Source organism: Nesoenas mayeri (assembly GCF_963082525.1).
Source record: "Nesoenas mayeri genome assembly, chromosome: 1".
Classification (NCBI taxonomy): Eukaryota; Metazoa; Chordata; class Aves; order Columbiformes; family Columbidae; genus Nesoenas; species Nesoenas mayeri.
The window spans coordinates 168837866-168853447 of NC_137541.1; positions in this window are offsets into that span (position 1 = coordinate 168837866).

Sequence of the window (15582 nt, forward strand, 5' to 3'; positions counted from 1 at the left end):
ACTAAATACACGTTGTCACCTGTAAAATTTGTATTAGTAGACAGGAATAATTATAATGCGTTTATGGATGATAGAAGCTGATGTCAGAGTTTTGTGGAAGTATAAATACAGCTATATGCGATATAATCTGATGGTCATGGACTTCTCAACTCTTGACTCAAAACACCATATATGTACATGATGGAAATAAATTATCAGAAAACAAAGGAGATTGAGGAAGCACAAAGTCCAATTAAAAATGTCTCATGTCATGCACTGCAATCATATGAGAATTGATCAAATTTCCACAACACCCCACCTTTTACTATTTATCCTATAGCTAGACCCAGCTCTGTAAATTCAGATGGACTCTGATACAGCTGCCCCACATATTTATGAGACTGGTATCAATAGACAAATGCCAATATCTCCAATATCTCCAGGTAGGAGTCATTCAGCTTGATTTTTTTTTTTCTTTGAGTTAGATATGATTAGGCAGTTTTTACAACAGAGAAGACAACTAAATCCCAGGTCTTTAATACTATTTAAAAAACAAACAATCAACAACAAAAACTCCCTTACAATTTCCTATTAAGAGTAGTTTTGTTATTTCAGGAGAGACCTGCCAGTGACAGGCACCTCAGAGACTAATCAAAGCCAGTTATTAACCTCAACACAAGATAGTAATTTTATGTAGTAAGTTCATTACAAATATTTGGAAGTAAGTGCCATATATGTTGCCTAAGGACTGATAGTGTAAGTGCTTTGGTCAGGAGGCTGAGCAAAGATCAGTCTCTCTAAGAGAGCCTTGTGTGTGTGGAAACTCTCTTAGATTCTACTCCTTTGCTGGCATAGAGGAGAAAGAGGGGAAGCTGGAGGAATGAATGAACGAACATGCTTAAGTATGTTTTATATTTATTTCATGTGTATATTTATCTAAAAAATCATGCAAACAAATATATTGTGTAACTGCAACTCTAGTAAAAAGCTTCCTAATTCTTCAACCTAAATTGGGAGATTTGATAAAGCCCAGGACTTGACAGCTGGGTGTTCCAACAGTGAGTGAGATATAACCAAAAGAAGTAATCAGAGTTCTAAATCTCTTGCCAGAAAGCAAAGGACTCAAACTAGCAGCTGTGTACTTCAGGGAAAGAGCTGTACATTGTTTCTGTTTCTTTGCTTCCCATCCCTCCCTTCCTCCTTCCCTTCTTTCCACAAAACACTGTGTAATTAATCTGCTCCTCTGTTTGGTTCATCACATACAGCTGCAGAAGTATTTGTCCAAACAAATTAGGATTATTTTCCCATGCTTCCAGGTGAATATTCAAATCTGTTTTAGCAAAGAGACTTCTAGAAGCCTTTTGTGGCTGCCAATGCCTGACAAAAAGATTACTGTTATTCAGTTTTATCTGGGAAAATAAGCTGTGGTGTATGAAATCTTCTCTTTCAGGGGTTCATTCTGGGAAATGTGTCACTGATAAAAAAGGATCTTTATTACCACAGACCCTGAGGTTACATCTAAACTGCTCAACAAAGCATGTCACTTTGGATGGCCTGATGGCCGGGTGGCACCACCTTGCTCAGCTCAAAGTGGTTTTGGGTTAATCTCCTGGACATTTGTGTGGGAGACGGTTATTTGAAGCAGTCCAAAACAAATTCAGGGAATGAGTTAGGAACTAAGCAATGTAGATCGTCTTGGGTATAGCGCTTGAGCTCCTTTCCCAGCCCTCTTCTGTTCAGCAGTGATGACTGAGCCCTACCCTCTAACTTTCAACACCTACTGTGGAAGTGAGATGGCACCAACATACAATATATGGGTGCCTGCACCCTTTTAAAGGAAGCTCAGGAACAGCTTAGTAGTGAGTCTCATCATGTGCCAGGGGGACTGGGCAGGGTTTGAGTCATATGGTTTTATTTTGACCTGCAGGAGAGAAAAGCAAAGAGAGCAGAGGGAGCGCACTGTAGTGCTGCACCTGAGGTGTTAACCAGAAACCACAGCAAACACAGCAACCGAGTTGGGAGAGTATTAGATGCAAGGAAACCAGAATCTGTCCAAGCAATATGGAAAGGTTGACTCTGAGCTCATACCACTTTCAGGCATCAATGACAATTGCAAAGAGCTGCAGTAGTGCAGAGTGAGAAAGGAGATGAAGTAACTCAAACTGGGACAGAATAGACGAGGTAGGTCTGCTAGCTGTTTTAGATTGTTTCTCTGAAAGCTTTCGTTATTCCAAGCTATTACCTGTACGGAGATCCTAGTACATGGCTTTTAACTGAGGCTGTCAGATCACAGCCTTGCACCGTAGTTTACTTCTCTGTGTGCAGTGTCCTGCACTGTTCACAGGACATACAGCAAAGCCCCAGGGAGTCTCCTGCAAGTAGTTCTGCAGAAGCTGACACCGATGCAAAAATTTCTGAGTCTAGTTGCTAGCAGGAATGGTGCTGACAGCTCTTTGGAAGGGTCTTATGATTAGGCATCTCAAGACTGTCAGCCAGCCTGCCCAGAGCTGGCTTGGAATGATCCCATTTCATTTGTCTTTGCAGGTCACCTTTTGATGAATGGTTTATTTATCCAGATAATCTCTCTGTGAGAGTAGCTCTTCTGCCAAAGCAAGAAAGTGCCTGAGTTGTCACCTCAAAGTCTGTACTATACTCATGCTCTTTTGGTTTAATGCAGATTTAAAAAAATGCTCCAGGCACTGTAGATCATCCAAAGGACTTCTAGCCTGTGGCAGAGCTCATTTCCTGACCAAAACCTGCTAGAAGTATTACGTTACATGAATGGTCAGCTGTAAGTTTGTATCCTGTGGTGTTTACTTTTGGACACAGAAATATGTCAATTTTGAAAAAACAAAGCAAAACAACTCCACTGTGTTTGTCATAGTTCTTACAGATGTTATTAATTGCCCTCTGTGACAGAAAAATATTTTTCCTCATGAAAAGTCTCTTACAAACATGATATAGAGATTCTTTAAAATAATATTTTTATCACGCCTTCAGGCATTACCTTTCTATAAAATTCGGAAAGTACAAGGTGTACTGTCATGTCACAGAATACCATCTGACTAGCAGTAAAAATAAACCAACGTACGGAGTATCCCTGTCCTGCAGAGCTGCTTGAGGCACTGCATAGCTTAATATAAACATCCTAAAATATATAAACATGTACTGATTAAAACCTACCACTTAAAATTCAAACAAATGAGAACAAAGTGAGCATGAAAAAAGGTTTTATGAGCTAAATAAACACTAAGTCACTGTTGTTTTGAATTAACATATTCAAGTTCATCTAACTGGTGCTAGATAAATTACTTTAACACAAAGCCCAGGTCTGGCATCTGTACACAGGTTGGAAAAATTTTCTTAATAAATAATTCTACCACTTTAAAATGAGACTAATCACTAAAACACTCCTCCATATGCTTTCTAATAAAAAAATTGGCTTCCCCAAGTCAGGTCAAAAGCTATTACAATAATATTTTTTTGTTTTTTTTCTGTAAAAGTTCTGTTAAATTGCATCCTAGCTCTCCAGACAACACTGACAGTAGTAGTTATATGTGCTTTGATTATATGATATGAGCTTAGACATGCAGTTCATTTGCAACCATTTAGGCATCTACAGTCTGATACTAAATCCCACTCCTAAATGGGTTCAGTGATGAAAACCTGAGAATTTAGGACTCCATTCAATAGCTCAAATAGAACAGGGCATCATGCTGGGCCTCCTGCCCTCCATTAGGGAAGAGCACGGACCTCCCACAAGTCCTGTACTTTATCCACCAGTCTTACATGGATGGCTCGAGACACCCTACAGCAACAGGCAATTATGTTAAGACAAATGAATTTGTTCCTACCTGTCAGCATTTAGATGAGATGAACAATATCACAGAACTGCCCGCTTCTCTCTACTGAGTGTAGAGAAAGAATAGCTGGTAGCTCAGGTATCAAAACTGAACAGAAGAGTCCTGCTGCAGATGATTTGTGTAACGGTGGTTGTGACTCAACAGCAGCTGGAGGATGAACTTTTCCCATTTGAAAAAAACTGAAGTAGAGCTAGGTAATTAAAATTCACCCAGTCTTTGTTAATATCCGGAGGCAGATACCTTGTCTTGAAGGCACATCAAATGTATATCCTTGAAAGGAGAACAAGTAAAGCACCAATGTCATTTCCTACATGTGCCTCTTGTCCTAGAGAGAGGGAACTTTTCTTAATACCAAGCTTACATTTTCCAGCTACATTTCAATGTTTCCATGTGTCAGTAGCCATGAATTACCTACTCATTTTACCTGCCTAAAAAATTTCCTATCTCCCTATGTCTGTCTCGTAAACTCTAAGCCACTAACATCAATAGTGTTTTGCAATGTATGTAGAAGACATTGCAAATGCAAAACACATTGCTTATGTTAAACCAAAAATACTGCCTCTGGATCCTCTGATTCCTTCATGTTTCTGCTGCAAGCCCAGGACCAAATCTATCAGTGAGTCCCTCTAGCCCAATCCAGAACAGGTGCAGCAGTTCAAGCATTTTGAACAGTGTCCACCAAGAGTAGGCAACAGGCCATCCAAAAGACATCCCAGATTCCCAAGAGCCCTTTTGTAAACCACTCTCTCCTTCACCCATGACCAAACTTGAAAGAACTGCAGCTAAGCAGAGCTGTGAGTGCTGTGTGCCAGCCAAGCGTTAGGTCCTGCCTTACAGGATCCCTATTCAGCAAACCAAGTGGGTGTTTTGCTCCAGCTGAATTTCCCAGGTGGTCTTTTGAGTGCATCCCCACTGAGAGAGCTTTCCAGTGCCACAGCCCAACAGAACAAAAAGAGGCACTGCTGTGCCTAGGTCATTGCTCCAAATTTAAACAAACCAGCAATCCCTTCCAAAACAACAGTATCTCCTTTTATTTCGTGGGCATCAGATTAGACCTGAAACACAAAAGTAGAAAACATTTCCATAACAATTTACCACTGTTTTACAGTCTTTCAATCGCAAATGAGACCAAATAAAACCCTTAGTAAGTCAATGTGAATAATAAATGACCATTTAATTTAAAGAATTCCTTCCAACTGGGTTGTCTTCCTCAACCAACAAGCAACACACCCATCAATACCTGAATTGAGGATTGCACCAGAATATAGATTTCCTTAACCTGAAAGTCAGCAGGCAGTACAGAGAAATGCTTGTCAGGAAGGGACAGATCAGGAAGCAGCATGAACATGGGGACATGAAGTTAGAGGAGTTATATGAGTTTTAGAATAGTTTTGCAACAGGTTTTGCAACGTTTTATTTAACATTGAGGCAGGAGGCTGTGAAAAGGGAGACAGTGGAAGCAGCTCCACTGCATGGGTAGCAATGGAGCCAGAGTTTGGGAAAGGGGAGCACAGACCTGACACAGGTCCTTGTGCACTGTGCTACAGCTTCTCTCCAGCTTTGGAAGAGCTAGAGAGCTGTGATGGTGCTCAGGGGCTCCAAATCTGAATCACCTGCACAGGACGAGAGGAAAGAAAAGTGCGATTAGGAAGAAAAGAGGAATGAATTAGTCATTTTCTAAGTAAATCTCTTTCTCTGAGAAAGGGAAGGGAGCACACTGACTGCACTAGCGGCGTTTTGCAGTAAAGCAAAAATATAAAGCAAAAAAAGTAAGGATACAAGAGAACTTGTACTTCAACAGTCCTAGAGTCACTAAAAAACAGTTGTGATAGCCAGTAAATGGAAAAGATACAGTTGGAATAAAAATAATAATAAAAAAAAAAGTTACAAAATTATGAAAGATTAAAAAAATAATAAAACACTTTTCCTGTAGTTTTGATAGGAGTACTCCATAAATGGGAAATAAGGAACAATACATCACAGTGTTTCTGCTTTTGGATGTCCCTTTGTGGCACTCAGTGTTGAGAAGCATTTGTTAGAAGCATTGAAATATATGTATACTTTGGCTAGAGCCGCTCAGGACTAAATGTGCTTCGTTATAGCCAACTGGATGCCATTTGGGTATATATTATTTTGGGAAGAATACAGTTAATTATGCTCAGATGTTTTACAAGCTACTTCGTTTCCTAAAGGAAATGTGATTTATTTCACCGACTATGAAAGATGTGCAGATACACATTGAGGCAAATTTCACCATTTGCAGAACCATCAAGGCTGGGGGAATACCACAACCCTATAGCTTTTATTTTTCCCTACACTAGGAATTTACTTATCCAAAGAGGAAGGAGATAAGTATTTTAAGCATTAGGTGGTAAAGTATCCTTTTATCTCAGAATCAAAACTCTCAAACTTGTGAATGTTTATTCTCCCTCCCATCCTCTGGGCAAACAAAATGCGGTACAGTTCACCAGTGCTCTGGGGAGTGTGTGTCATGCATAAAGCTTTGAAAGTTCCTGTTTATTCTGAGTGGATATTTGAGATCCTAGGACACAGATCATAAAACTAGGCCTTTTTTCTTTTATAGTTTGCCAACAACAGACTGCTCACTCTTCTGTGGTAGCATGCATTGTTATATATATATATATATATATATATATATATATATATATATATATATATGTCAGCATTTGGATGATTTGAAAGACCATGTAAATGTAAGTTATAAGGAAGGTAATGAAATCTGAGCGTCATGTATAGATTGTCTGACTGTAAATGAGAGCATCTATCTACTTAAAGAGTAAGACTGTAAATATCTCTTATAAGCAAATCAATTCTAATTAAAGCATCCACAGACAGCTGCTATTAAACAAAACAAAACAATTATCCTGTGCAGCACTAGTAGTCCTAGTTAAAAACAAAGTGCTTTGCAATATTACTGAGTCATATGTTAGTGTGACAACTCCTGTTTATCTTAACTTTCTGTAGCCTTAAACACAAAATCTAAGAGGGAGGAAGCAGGAAGACAATTTAGCAGTCAAGAATAGCTGGTGTGAAAGGAAGGGAGGGAACTTTCCCCTTGAGTTGTGAAAAGATAACTTGCAAAATCTTGCTCTTTATTTCAAAATGCACTTAAAAAGCAAGGATGGTAATTTAGTGAATGCTCAAGTTCTGGTAGTTAAAAGAAATAATTTATGCCAACAAAATATATATATTTTTTTTTTTCAAAAAACAATAATCTACTTTTGGTCCAAAAAGATTTCTCTTAGAAACAGCTTCCATAAAATGAACAAGATTGTAGATAACCTGTGTATGCATCAGAGTATATAAATCTTATTTTGTGGTATATTTTCTATAACGATTTTGAAAGCTAGTTCTCATAGCTCACATATAGTGAAAAAAATAAAAGTTCAGGTAAATTCTTGGTGTTCAAGTGAAAAAAGTTTTCCTTCCGGTTCTGGGGTTTAAAACTTACCTTTCACGTATTCATATTTCCTTCAGGGAAGCGGGAAGATATTCCAGTATTTTAGACAGCTGTGCCAATGTGCCCATTTAGTGTTCAGTAAGAGGAACAAGGAGCAAACCAGACCCAGCTGTGCTGGGTTGTACATTCACAGTAACTAGAAACATATACTGTACAAATTAGAGCTAGTGTGAGAAAAAAAAAATACGGAGGTTCTACAGGCCTTCTCCTCTCTGCATTATTATGAGGACCTAGTTTGTATAAATCTGCAATCTTGCTATCGAGTGGAATTAAGGTTTAGAGCCATGTGCTTTCACATACACAGAAACTGCAGGAGCTGCCCATGGAATCCTTTTTTTTCCATTACAGTAAAGAAGTTACACACAGTTGTAGCACTTCAACTCCAAAATTAATTTTCATAGCTCAAAATGAAGCCAGCATGCCATTAAGCAAACTGATACATGCAAAAGAAAATTTGGGACTGCTAAAAAAATATTCCACAATTACTTTTAGTGCTGAAAAAGCTGTACGCTAGTATAGCATGCATGCCAGAGATGACCGAACATTTCTCAAGCATTGGGTTTTGATTTACGTAGAGGCTCACAGGTAGAAACCGCGTGATTGTGTGATGGTGACCTCTGATGTGAATGCAGCTTTTCCAGGAGGCAGAGCACTTGGCACAAGCCCCAAAGTCATGGGACTTGCATGAGACTTGGACATTATCCTCCGTACCTCCGACCTCTTTTGTATAATGGCAAGAACCACCACTTTTCTTCCTTGAATGGCTGCTAAAAGGCTTAACTAATCACTACTAAGAAAGTACACTGAGGCTGTCTCACAGCATTAGTTGGTTCTCTAGGACAGAAAAAACATAGAAAAAGAGGGATCTTAAAGCAGAGTCCCAGTTCCATCTTAGAAAGTTAAATTTTGTTTTAGAACTACTAAGACCAAGAATGAGATCCTCAGAACAGCAGCTTCATTGAAATCTGCTGTACTAACTGACCATATCTCAGTAAGGGATAGGGTCCTCAGTTTTTAAGAAGTAGCATTTTTAAAATATTTGAAAACTGGAAATTAACACACGAGCTCTTTGGCTTTTCAGATTCAGAACAGCCCATCCAGAGATAGCAATTAAGTGCTTACTTAAATATACATTGTAACTAATGTTAGGCACCTATTTTCCTGCTTTCCTGAGTACAGCCACACCAGTATTGTTTAAGAGCTTTCTCAGCCAGGTTCCAAATGCAGTTATTATTAAAAGAATCAGATAGGTAGGGCTGTTTCTGAAGCTTCAAAACAGAACTCGTCCCCTGTGTGTAGTGAAACAATATCTATTCCATGTTCATTTCACAGACTACAAGCTCTCTAGACTATTTTTGCAACTGTATTTTCACAGCGTTCATTTCCCTGCCATCTGGAGTGATTAAAGGCCCTTGCTCATCTACAGCAAAAGCAATAATGTTTCTGCCAATATCTAAGAATGAAAGCTGAACCAGCTTTCAAAATACATCTAAAATAAATGTTCAAAAACATATCCTTAGGGTAGTTTCCTGTGTTACTGGCAAACCTAGTTTGTGTGTCTGATAAAATGGTTTGAACTAGAGAAGTTTAATACTGCAAAGAATGTTTGATGGTCCTAGGACATGCCAAATGACAAACTGAGAGCGCCTCATGATGCTCCTAGCTTGCCAGTTCTTGCCACTGAGAAAATTTAGTCTTGAGCTGGACACCCATTTTCTTAATCTTTCTGGTGACTGTCATTTACAGTCCATTTCGAAACTTTTGCCTTCTACCTTTCTCGGTATTTATTAACCTGTCTGCATTAATAACATGGGATATAAACCTCCCTGAACTATTTTTCCTAAACGATCAAGATGATGGTAAATTACTTTTACAATACTGAAGTGAGAAGCAAGGCATATATTTTTACCAGTGAGGAGGACTATTAGCAAAAGAAAATTTTATCAGGAAAGAATTTTTATATCTTTCTCTCTCCTGAGCATTTCAAATAATGACTAGACAACTTCCCAGAGATTCGGCTAAACACAGAGGTCAATGGTGAGATAAGTGGGTAAACTGGTAGAAAACAGGGAAGATTTTAATCAGCATGGGCCCATAAAAGCAAAGCAAAGGAAAGCAAACCAAATCAAGCCAAGTCAAACGAACATGACTAGAGCAGTACTCCTGGTTAAATAAGCGTAATCCCATATTGAATGCTCTCAGCTGAATCAGAGGACTCTGCTGGAGAGAGTTGTCCTTCCACAACCACCTCTGTTCATCATCACTTCAGTGGTGGTGTGTGGTATATAAAATCCTGCTCAAGAGGGAAGGGGAAGAGACTTAGCTGGTTAAGAAGGATGCCACATATAGTGGATGGTGAGTGATGTAGATACATTTTCTATTTATTTAATTCTATTAGGAACTCCCTAGAAACTGGAGAATGATATTGCACAGTATACCATTTTAAGTTGCAACATTCACTCTATGTTCTTCTACTTGTGAAACTTTTGCTTTTCAGAATCTGAAAGTTTTCTCATGTCCTAACAGTGCCTGCTGCTGGTGGCGTCACAGAGAAAACCTTCTCAGTTCCCTTATTCTTTCAGCTGTTGGAACATTTAACGGGTATTTTGGCTAACACATCGCTTTTTTTGGAAGAGAGAACTGGGTTCACGCTAGATGACAAACTGGTGATCAGCAGCAAAATTACATTAAGCCTGATTTGGATCCAGAGGTGACTCTGCATCATTTGAGGTAGTAAAATGCTTCCTGATTTCTTCCACGACACAGAAACTCCTTGAAACTCTTTAAAACCAACACGCACTGAAAGCCTCTGAAAACTGAGAACAAACTTTGTAAAGAACTACTCTGTGAAAGTATTTGAAACATATTTATGGATGAATATATTTGCCCTTGGCTATTACATTCCAGTTTTCATCTGCAGAGCACTGGAAAGGAACATGTTCATTTGGCATATGGTTTTAAGGATAGCAACAAAACACAGAGGTAATTACTACTAGGGTTTAATTTTCCCTTCCATGATCATCTCTCTTCTGGTCACATTTTGAAAGAATAATTACGACTCTTGTAAGCTATGTCCAAGGGAAGAAAAAAAAAATCAAACAACAACCAAACAAACAACAAAAACCTCAACCAAACCAAACAAACAAACACACACACACCCCCCCCCCAAACAACAACAAAAAACCCAGACAGAAACCACAAGTTCTGTCTTCTGTTAGTTATTAACATCTGCACAAAGTTTTACTATGTTGAGTACATCTAAGAGCTGCAGCCACTCCCAGGAAAGTAGCAGTCAAAAAGGCTGTTACAACAGACGCTTTTCAGATGCTCCTGCAGAACATGATATAAGGCTGTGATAATATAAACAAACCTTTTACACACCTTGTACCTACATGACTGCTCCACAGTAGCATATTAGGTGATTTTTCCAAGCTTCTTTTTTTTTTTCAAAATAGAGCAAATAAGAGGAACTGTAGGCATTTATACTACATGACAACTCCTGTATTTAAAAAACAGTTAATCTTAATCATGGAAATAGTCCCAGGAGAAAACAAACAAACAAACAAACAAAACCAAACAAATACAATATTTCCTTTCCCTGAACCACTAGTGTTCAAAGTTACGCAGTAACTTGTGTTCTCTCTCTGGCCTGAAATTTCTGATAGGTCTCTTCCGTCCAGTTTAACAGGAGAGGTTGAGGGAACCTCATGGCAGTAGCACTCCTTTGGGACACAAGCTGTGGCATCCTAGAAACCAAGTCTACCCCTTCTTCAGGAAGCCTTAAAACCATTAGTAGCTATATAGAGGTTTCCTGTCTTGAAGGATATCTTTTAAGGCTGATAGTCTTGCCCAGTTCTTACAAGGTACATCTTTACTGCTAAATAATAGAGCCAGGAACTAGGGTTAAACAGCAAGCCACCAACTCACCCACAGTATTTAAATGTTATTTCACACCCTGGCTCCCTTTTGGACTGCTTCAGGTAACTCTCTCCAAGATAAATTTTGATCCAGAGGGAGCTACTCCTCAGCTGCGCAGCCATCAGCCAGTTTGTGACATTTGGCTTTGCGGTCAGGGATTGGCTCATGGTCCTTTTTTAATTAGCAGCATAAACATAGCTTCAAAGAACATATGTGGGTGTTAAACCTCATTAGAGGATTCGTGGTTGTGAAACCCAAGCGAGCAGATTCATCCCAGTTGCCACCTTAATTCAAGCACTTACAATCTAGAAAAAGGAAGGTTTTAATTAGCATTTTTTAATAGCCAGCCCTAATAGAAGTACTCCTCTGAGGTGTTTCTTTCTCCTTCAGCAATTAGGATGCTTCCTTATTTTACTTCAGAGTTGGGACTACCTCCTGGGGGACAGAAATGTTAAAGGTAGACATCACATTTCATACTGTATAGGCACCCACCTCCACTATCATATCTGCCCCTATACTCCTTCATCGAGAGGTTTCCTTTCATGGGTTTTCACCAGGCTTAGAATTAATCTCTGCTCATGCAGTCTCTGCTGATGCAAATTTAGACGAAGAACAGAAGCTTCCTGGTTGGAACTGCTTAGAAGTGGTAAAGAGCCCAGGCAGGACAGAAGTTCACACGCTAGGGAAAAAAGCACGTCACAAAATTTGAAAACATCAAATAACAGCAGCGTATTCCTTTTCCTTTGCTGTTTTTCAAGCGGTCGTAGATGCTATCACTCTTGTTCTTTCTTCCTCTTTAAAGGGGTCAACAGCAGCTCAGGGATGAACCCAGTTGCATGGTCACTGACTCTCACAATCCTTGTTCTCAGAACTAATACTTCAAGACCAGCTTCTGTGGTAAATGCAAAAAAAAAAAAAGAGGACATCAAAGAAAGTTGCCAGAGACATTTCCCTTTCAAGTACATACAATCTAAAACATAGCTGAATTGCTCTACAAAAGTGCAGACAATTTGTCCTGTTTAGTATTATGTTCTTTTTTTTCTTTGCTTTTCAGACTTGATTTGATCCAGTTTTACCTCCTTGCCAATGCCACATGCACAGCAGCTGAACAACAAGTCTGATTCTGCACTAACACTGCACCGAACATTAGAAAAAAGAACGGTAATTTTATTTACAGTCTTTTAAAGATCACACACAAAAATTCTGAAGTGTGTGGTTTGCGATGGAAAGTGCATGCATAACCAATATATACCATCAGAATGTCAGGTGTCCTGGCCCAGATGCTCTGGCTCGCTATTATACTTGTGAACCACCTTAATATGATGTAATATAATAATAAGTACAGATGAAATACCATTCTCTCTCTTTCCTTCAGTCTTGACAGCTGGACTAGCATCTGGGACATATAAATGTGGCACTAAAGGACACTAACTTTTCCTCATTTTAGACAAAAATCTTCTGCTATTTGAATTCTCATCATACCTATATCATCTGGTCTCTGGAACATCCCAGGACAGTCCACTGTCCTTTGGGATAATAATCAGTGTGTGTGAGATAAGGATGAGATATATAGTACCATTTATAGTGCTTTTAAGGTCTCTGGAGATCTTTTAAGATAGCCCTCTGTTTACAGCTCAAAGGAAACAGTGGAAGGCCAATAAACTGGCTCACAGCTGTCACTTTTCTATTAGATTTTAAAATAACTAAATGAAAATGCTCAGCTGACCCAAAATGTGGCTGGTGAGGTAAAAAAATACCAAGTTCATGCCTCGTGCATACTGGTTCTCACTGTTCAGGGAATAGTCATAGGGAAAACTTTGACTTTTCTCCCTGTACAAAACTAGTTCGACAGCTATGAAGTTGCCACAGAACACTGAAAAACTGTTTCTTCTGAGAAACACACACTAAACACAGCAACATAGAAACACAAAGGGCCTGGAAATGGGAGAGAATGAACACCTTTTCTTGTGCTGGGATTTGAAGCTAATATGGAAAACATTGGCTGTTGGTGCACATGACAGATCAGTACTTTCTATGGAAGCCTCCCTGTCTTCAAAAGAGTACTGTTCTCCTCAGTTAGCTTTATTTCTGATTCTCTTTCTCCCTTTCTTTCCACTTGTATTTGTTCCATTTTGTTCCATGTCATGAAGATATGAAACCTTAACCAGCCTACAGAATAGAGAAGAAAACTTAAAAGCTGTAGAGTTATTTCCTTATGGATACCTAAACTTGCTAAAGAGCCTTTGGTCATTAACTAAACGTATCAATAACATGAAATAATCCCATCTTCACAGGATATTTCTGTACAGGAATATGTTCTCAAATTTGAATTAGAAAGTTCTGTTATTCCACTGCTTTTCTTCATTGCTAAATAGCTACCTGTGTTCAAGAGCATCAGAAATGGTTTTGCTTCACTCTAGTTCCCTTAAAACCTAAACAATAGCTACGTTACGCTAGGCTCTGTGAGTACATTTTAAGTTCAGAAAGTAAGAACAGTTTAAGCAGAGACTGAATTAGGAAAGAACAGAAAAACCACCAGCCCTACAGAAAATGTTTGGGGAAGACAACCCAGGTTTTCTGATTTCCAGTTTACTCTCCTGATTATTTGCTCCTGTCTCAGGATCAGTTCTGCAATTCTCTTGCAGGTGGAAGAGCTTTATTCATATGACAAGGTGCACAGAGCTCAGGCAATGCCCTCACTTCACCGTCAGCTGCTTCGGACAAGGCTTTTTGGTTTTATTGCATAAAATCCAACTTTGTTCCAGGCCACAGACACTACCACAACACGAAAATGTTACACAAGTGCGGGCATGTCAGGAGGGTTTTCCGGTAGTACTGAGGTTTTTGGAAAATGGGTTCATTTTCACTACTTTGTGATTTTGTCAGCAGGCTAACACATGCCCTGACACAGTTTTTCTTGTATTTTTTTTCCTCCCAGAGAAAAAAAAACTGTTTCACAACAAACTTACCTGCGCTGCGGAGCTAAGGAGAAGCTTCAAAACGGCGGGCAAAACTGAAGTTTACTGCTTCACAAAGGATTAAAGGAATATACAGGAGATGTACTTCATAAATTCTCTTCAAGGCGATGGCCTGCTTTTATGCAAACTGCCTTTCATCTTATCATATATTGTTCACAGTGAGGATATAAAGTAGACAGGATATTGAGTGAGGCTACAAAAATGATGCAGAAGGAAACAAAGCTCTTTTCAGTGGCGTATGTTCTGAAACGTTGCTGAAAAGCTCCAAGATTTCCACATCTCCATTTCTTTCTTGGAAGTATACTTGTGCTTATGTAAACCCAACAAGTACATGTGGTTTATATTTTGAAACTACATAAATTTCTTAAGCAAACTGCTGGTTTAGTCTATTTGGAGGTGGTGAGCCTACTCTTGGGAATATGGCTGATATTGACCACGATGGAGTCCTCAGTTATACAAATGCCCTTTGGGTGTAGTTTTTGCTGTGCTGCAGTATATGCTTAACTGGGACTTTTATTAATACCTGAGACTTTTAGATGGATATTGGAATTTACACTCAATTCTTTATAAAGCAATTGGGTGCCAGGGAAAATCATCATTCCAATTGTCTGGAATAGGGCATCAAATAAATAGCACCTTTTTTTCCTATTTCCTTTGGAAAATATATCATTGACAATGCAAAATAATCTAAAACATTACTTTCAACAGAATGTTCTGTGCACTGAGCTTGAATTTTAGATATTCTGTATTTTTGTGGAATTCCCTGTCCAAACAGTGAATTTTATTCCAAGCTATTTTCACTCAATGCCATTGTAAAAACAATTTTCTGAAATAATCTTTAAGATATTGCTCTGTGAAAACATAATAATGAAACCTCTTTTTAAATGGGATAAGAGAACATCAGGAAGAAAAAATTTGCACAGTGTCTAATTTCAAAGGTGCTAAAGGTCTTTCCAATTGAGCTGGATGTGATGGGAGCTGCAGGCATTCAGTGCTTCAGAAAAAACATGCCCATGTTGTAAGACTGTGCATAATTACATTTGGATCTTCGTCAAAGAGCATCACTCAGTAGTTCACTTATCAACAAATCCAGCCATATGGTTTGTAACAGATTTGTTATCAGCTACCAGGCTGATAGTACTGAACAAGGTAAAGCAGACCAACAATCTCTTTCCACCCAACTGCAGATCTCCATCTGTATAAGACTGTATCCGAAGCAGTAAGATATCCTGAGAAGGAAGATAAGCTCCACTCACACTCTGCAGACCTTCTGGATCAGACTTTACTTACATCAACCAGATGAAATTGTACCTAAAAGGACTCGAGCCCACCTGTACCCATCCAAGCGACTGCATCTGTAAAT